The following is a 6,540-nucleotide window of genomic DNA, read 5'->3' as shown; positions in this document are numbered from 1 at the left end:
ATTGGAAAACAAACTGGATTATTTTCTTGAAGATTCCTAGAAGTAAAATAATAAATATCCCAGGAATTTTTAGTAAAAAAAAATGAAACCGTGTCTAGGAGGAATTAGACACTTTTTGATATAGTAGAAGCGGGACTTGGCGTGACAATTCCGAAATTCGTCCCTGACAGAAATCGAACTCCGGTCGTTGGGGTGCGCTACTGCGACCCCAACCACTAGGCTAAGCCCTAATAACATTCTTATTTGTTAGAATAAGATTCCTAGAGTATGTTAAAAATAATTATTTTATTTGAAAAGTATTGAAAATATTAAAATCTATATGAATATAAGTTACTTATATAAGTTCAAGTTGACACAAAATAGTTAGCACGTGCAGGGAATAACAATACAACTTTCCTCCTGTTAAGAATTGATGGGTTCATTGTTGTTGGTCATTGCAGTTATATTAATGATATGGGTCCGAGTTACTTTTGTACAAAATCCATACAACTAGTTCTATGAAGATGATACACATTTGCATGCAGTAGTTCCGGGACATATCGGGACAGATATCAGTTGGGGACGTCGGGGAGTGTAGAACCTATGAGCCAAAAATCCGCGTCTAAAACTTCACACATTTAACGGGTCCACTACTCCAATGTAATCTAGGTTATTTTTCATTGAAAAAACTTTACAGTTTAAGATTTATATTATATTCATACGTATTTTAGATAGTTTAGTCACCATCAAAATTTGGACACAAAATTTATACTGAACTTTTGTACTTTTATATAACTTAGATTTATTATTGTACATTATTAACGAGTATAATTATATGTTACATATTTGGGATACTTAACAAAATAACTTGAAATGTTGCTAAATATTAGCTATAATGTTATTTGGTATATAATTTGCAATGAAGCGTTGAAAATTACTCTTTCGTTGTGCTAAATTTAAATCGCATTTCATAACAAAGTTTTCTTCTTCAATCCTTTTTTCCAATTGCGCATTCTCTATAGTGTATATATATTTATGAAAATATCTCTAAGGCATACTATTTAACAAATACACTAATACTTCCTTTGTCTAGATTCGCATGTATCTAGACGTGTTTTTGGTGTGTAGATACATACGAGTCTAGATGAATCTAAGTAAATTAATTTGGAACGGAGGGAGTAGGAGTTTCTCATGTATTATTAGGTAAGCATGTTTATATAACTTTATAGTGATTATATATGATCTTTTATGGTCAAATATGTCTTCTTACAATGAATTCAATTATAGCGCAAAATAACCATTGATGAATAAACAATGCCTAAATACCATTACATCAATATACATAAAATTTGATTAATGGTTGTATTTGCATGCAATATGCTTGATATAAACTGGTGTATGCCAGACAAATTTTGAAATAAGAAGTCTCACACACAATTAAACAAGAAAATTTTAATTTACTTGATTTCGGCACGGCTTCCATCTGAGAGAGACTAGTTAGCTTGTCTTGTTCTTACACTAGTCAACATGGGTGTCTTTCAGTATGACAATGCTCTTTGAATATCAGGTCTCAAGCTCCAGGGTGAAAAAAACCATGTCTTGTCATGATTTTGTGAAAACCCCTATGTCGTTCCCTTCTATAAAGAATTTCTTGGAGAATTCTCAAGCTTTCTTCTCAAGGGTGAAAACCCTTGATCTGAGCTTTAGTGGTTAGAACCGGCGATTGCATCGCTTGAGCATCATTCTCTTTCATGGAGGCACTGCTTTTGGGGAACCTTTGTCACAATTCGTGTTTTCTTAGGGTAGTTGTTGATGATGTTTCCTTCTTGAGCACGACATTCGTACTCTTTTTCCTTCTTGTTGTTTTTTTAATAAATTGGTCATGTACATATTAATGTCTTAACTAATCTTAACATTGTGTCATTGCAGATGCCGGGTGCTCTTCATATGAACTTGATTTAATACATTCCCTTTATCCAGAAAAAGCATAGAAGTTCAATCCTTCCTTAGACATGTTTTTTAGAAGTAAACATGGCCTTTATTTAATAATCATCACAAGTACTTCCTCCGGTCCTTTTTAATTGACTCGAATTTAGTTCAGAATTGTACTAAATCCGAGTCAATTAAAAGAGACCGAAAGGAGTACATTGGAGTCGATCCATGGCTCAACGAGCCAAACATGTTGGCAACCGACGCGGCTTATCTCTCTTAATCCGGCCATGCTAGAAAGACAGAGCATTACGAACCAGGTTATGAGCGTCCTGATTGTTCTCTTTGTCTTAAAAAACAAAAGTAACTAAAGGAAAAAAACTCTATTTCTATTATCTATTTCTCTAAGGATAGAACTATAATGAGACAAACTTCTTTCATTAATGCTCCGAATCACATCCTTAGCATCAGAGGCAACCCTGAGGCGGCTCAGATTAACATCCGATGCAAGTGCTAATGCTTCATTACATGACATGACCTCCAACGTTCCAGGATGCGTGATACCTTCATTAGAGATGGTTAGTTAGGTCTCTCTACCCTCTGCAAGGCCTAGTGGCGATGCAGCAGTGGCTCATGGTGTCCCCCTTTCTGGGGAGTGGTGCCTTCTCATCTGAGGTGAACCAACATTTTTTGGAATAGGTGGTTTGGGGCAAAGCAATGGTGGCACAACTCACCAAAGATCTATCTTGGAGATGGTTACGTGAACAACATTCCATACCGGGGTGATACCCGTAATTTGTCCTGCCTTAGTCAAATGCAACAACGATGCACGTGTATATTTCTCTTGATGAAGGCAGGTATTCGTGTCGATCATTTGTTCTTGATTTTTGTTTTACAAACTCGATGCGGCAACATAGATGTGTGGTGTAAATTCGAAAGAATGACAACGTAGTTGTGGGTATATATTCTTTTTTTATTGTTGTTTTGTCATTACTCGTTACCTCATGTAATGTGCTTGTAATAAATTATGGTGTATGTACCCTTTAGATGAAGAGACCGAGCATAATAAATTTTCCAAAAGAATAAAGCGAAAGCATGCAACATCTAGTATCCAGCCAACGGAAATAAATGGAAAGTGTTGAGCGTCCTTCGACTTGATCCCCCGAGTCCGCAGCCGTCTGATTAAGTTTGTTTTCACCTGAATCTCAAAGCAAATTCAATGATGTGGATATTTTTTTCCTCACTTACAATCCACTTGCAACCAGGCAGTTACAACTCACCTGCAATCAGAAAAATCTCAATTGCAGCCCATTTGCAACAATTATATCAGCACGACTCACAATGCGGATCCAATGAATAAGAAACCGACTGAGATATAACAAAAATGAGACGCTTGATTTCCAGCAAATCCGAGGAAAAAATGACAATTTCCAACTTTCAAGAGCGTAGGTGTGATTTTCGGATCTAATCAGGTTATTGTTGTTAAGATCCAGTGTCTTGTTCTGTGTTAGCTAATCAATAGCGATACATTGTTGGCTAAAAAGCAAGGTGTGCCGTACCAGTGCATCGTTGGACAAGACTTGGGGCCACCAAACTCCTGACAGCGAATCAGCTGGACAGAGAAGCATTTTCCTTCTCCGAACATGGCCACCACAAGACACCTTTCGCACCAGCCGTCATTTTTTTTTTTTTTTTGAACAGGTCAGCCGTCATTTCGGCTGCGATTTGTTGCACATCCCGTCGAACCGCTACCTGATCAGCTATCGCACATCACATGCCGAGCATCGGTTCCGGGCTGCTGGTGGAGTGGTGGCGCACTGGCGCTCGCCGACGAGGCTTCCATTACGGTTGGGCCGTTGGGGGTCAGTCATGATTTAATACTAACTAGATTAACAAGACGAAGAATCGGCGACTCGGTGCAGTGCAGTGCAGGAGAGAGGTCGTTGGAAAGAGGAGACTCGCGGCATCAGTAGTGGATTCCACGGTTCTCTGCTTACTCAAATGTGGCTTGCTTATACGCTAATCGCACTGGCTTTTGACGAGTGCATGCGTTCGTTCGTTTGTTTGTTTGCTTCTGCTTACGAAAGTGAAGTGGGAGTATGGTTGGAGCCGAGTGACTAGCTGAACAACCCATGTTATTTTTAACAGGCCATTATTATTTTACGTTACGTACGTTCCAATAAAATGCAGACGTAGACACAAACCCATTTTTAGTTTTCCATCAAGCAAACGCCTAAATCAGTCGCCACCACAGAGCAGATGGTTTTCCGTCGCCAGGAAACATAGCGCCGGTGGTTTTCTCCGTGTTCTGTAAGCACGTGTATGGGCTCTAGCGCTTCTTCGTAAACGACGAAATTGCGCACCTTAATTTTTGGTCAATCCTTTTCTTTTTACATTTTACAGTACTAGTCTATCTGTTGGTCTCTCATTAGCTGCTTCTTTGATTCATGCGCACCCAACCTTCGTGCAGCATGCCGTCGGCGTTACACGCGTGAGGCACCAGCAAAACAATGCGGCATTTAAACGACACCAGCCGATGCTTGCTCGGTGAATTTTTTCATTATAGCTTCTTAGGAATAAAGAGAATATATATTATTACCTTCATTCTATAATTTAAATCTTTCAAAAAGACTTCAATTATAGAACTTAACAGCTAATTCAGTTTTCGAACAGAAGACACGAGTATAAATGATACTAGTGGCTACCTTTACGGCGGCTCCTCGGAGTTGATGTCAATGTGTGCTTGTCAGTCCTTTAGATCAACGGCTTGATTTTCTCATCATTTTTTAGATATGGCGAGATCGGTTTCCCGGTGTGTAGCTAGCGTTCTGCGTTGGGGCATGGGCGAGGTGGATGCTGTGGAGCGAGGATGTTGGGTCCAGAGGTGGTGCATGTGTCGTAATTCTCCGACTTCATCGACGGGATTCGCTGGATCATGGTCCAAAACAGTAAGGGGATGTTCTCCAGTCGATGTGCCAGCACGACATATGCCGCATTGCATGCAGTAGACCTGTTTATTGACTCAGCAAAGCCTCGTCGATGATTATGCTTTGGATCTAGCAATTGTGGAGGAACTATTTCTCTCCAACATGTGGTCTAGACGGTGTTGGAGTCTAGCGGCTGTTGCGGGCTTTGACGAGTGCATGCAACTATATGGATGGTTTCACTTTTTTTTTTGTTCTTAGGGTTATATGTGAAAAGTTTTTAAGACAACTTTTCCTAATATTATTTGAATAATAACTTGATTTTCTATCCGTAAAATCCGTGGGTGCTCCGAGAGAAAAATATGTCCATAAGATGGGATGCTTCCATCGTCTCATATCATCTATGGCCAGGCGGGCGCAAGTTCCAGGCTATTGATAGGATTATTCGCAAAAAAAAAAAAAAAGGCTATTGATAGGATTGGCGGGCTTCACGCGCCCGACACGTTGGCGCCATGCATTGGCGCCTCGGACCGGCTAGCGCGCGCGAGCTTATCCGCGCCAACCCACGGCGGCACGGGAACAAAGCTTGGCGCCGGCGTGCCCACACCATGACCCGGTGCGACGACAGCGCGTGGCGGCGAACCGGTGGCGCGGTGCGGCGGCTCGATCCATCGGCGTTGCCGCGTGGCGAGTCGTCGTCGGATAGGGCCGGCCGGCGCGCGCGCTCCGGGGACTGCGCACCACACACACGCAGAGCTCCGGAGGTCCAGGGCCAAGAGGCGTGTGCAAGTGCTCCTCCGTTTCATACGGATGGGGACGTTGATCACTGATTTGGAGACGACGACCCGCCTATCGTGTGGCCGCGACGCCGCGGGCTCCTGCGCTCCACTAATCGCGCGTACGTTGGATGCAGGCCAGGGAAAAATCATGTGGCCATGGCGCGCCAGCGGACCGGCAAAGCAAGCAATCGACTCGACCGGCCGTCCTGCTTGTGCGAGACGGCAGGTCCTCCGTGTGTGCGTGCGTGCGTGGGCCTCGTGCATCGACATCAACACGGTAGCGTGGACGGGAAAAACGCAAGAGTCTGCAGCCAGGGCCTTAACTTGTCGATCGAACCAGAACAGATGGGCACGCAAAGTGTCCGTTGTGACGCTATGTGAGCCTCCCTTCCAAAAAGAAAACTGTCAACAGCATTATATATAGCAATAAAAGTAAGAAAAATTAAATTAACCGAACGCATCTTGGTCACATTTCATCTAGGAACGTTTGTATATAGATATAATTTTAGTGTAGATTTTCTTATTTAGAATAAAACCGTTAGCTAAATTTGCAATGGAGAGAGTACATATGATTAACAGAAGTATATATGCACCTAGGAAAATCTTGGTTACAACTCATTTGCAACTGCAAAAATCTCAATTGCAACTAGGGATGTAAACGGATTAGACTTTGCTCATACAGTATTTTTTCTTGGATTCGAATCGGAGCGGATATTGACCGGTTGCAGATTAATGCGATAATATCAGATTGCGGATTCAAATCGGAAATGGTAAGAACTGGGACAGGAAACAAAAAAATAGTCAAATAAAAACTTTCATGGGCACATAATTATAGTTCTAGCAAAATATTAGAATGATTTAACATTTTACCCTTGCATGAGTCAACTAGTTAAGACTATGGAGTTTTTTTTTTTGCGAAAAGACTATGG

The sequence above is a fragment of the Lolium perenne genome, chromosome 2 (assembly GCF_019359855.2).
Source record: "Lolium perenne isolate Kyuss_39 chromosome 2, Kyuss_2.0, whole genome shotgun sequence".
Lineage (NCBI taxonomy): Eukaryota > Viridiplantae > Streptophyta > Magnoliopsida > Poales > Poaceae > Lolium > Lolium perenne.
Note: the sequence above shows the minus strand (reverse complement) of the source record.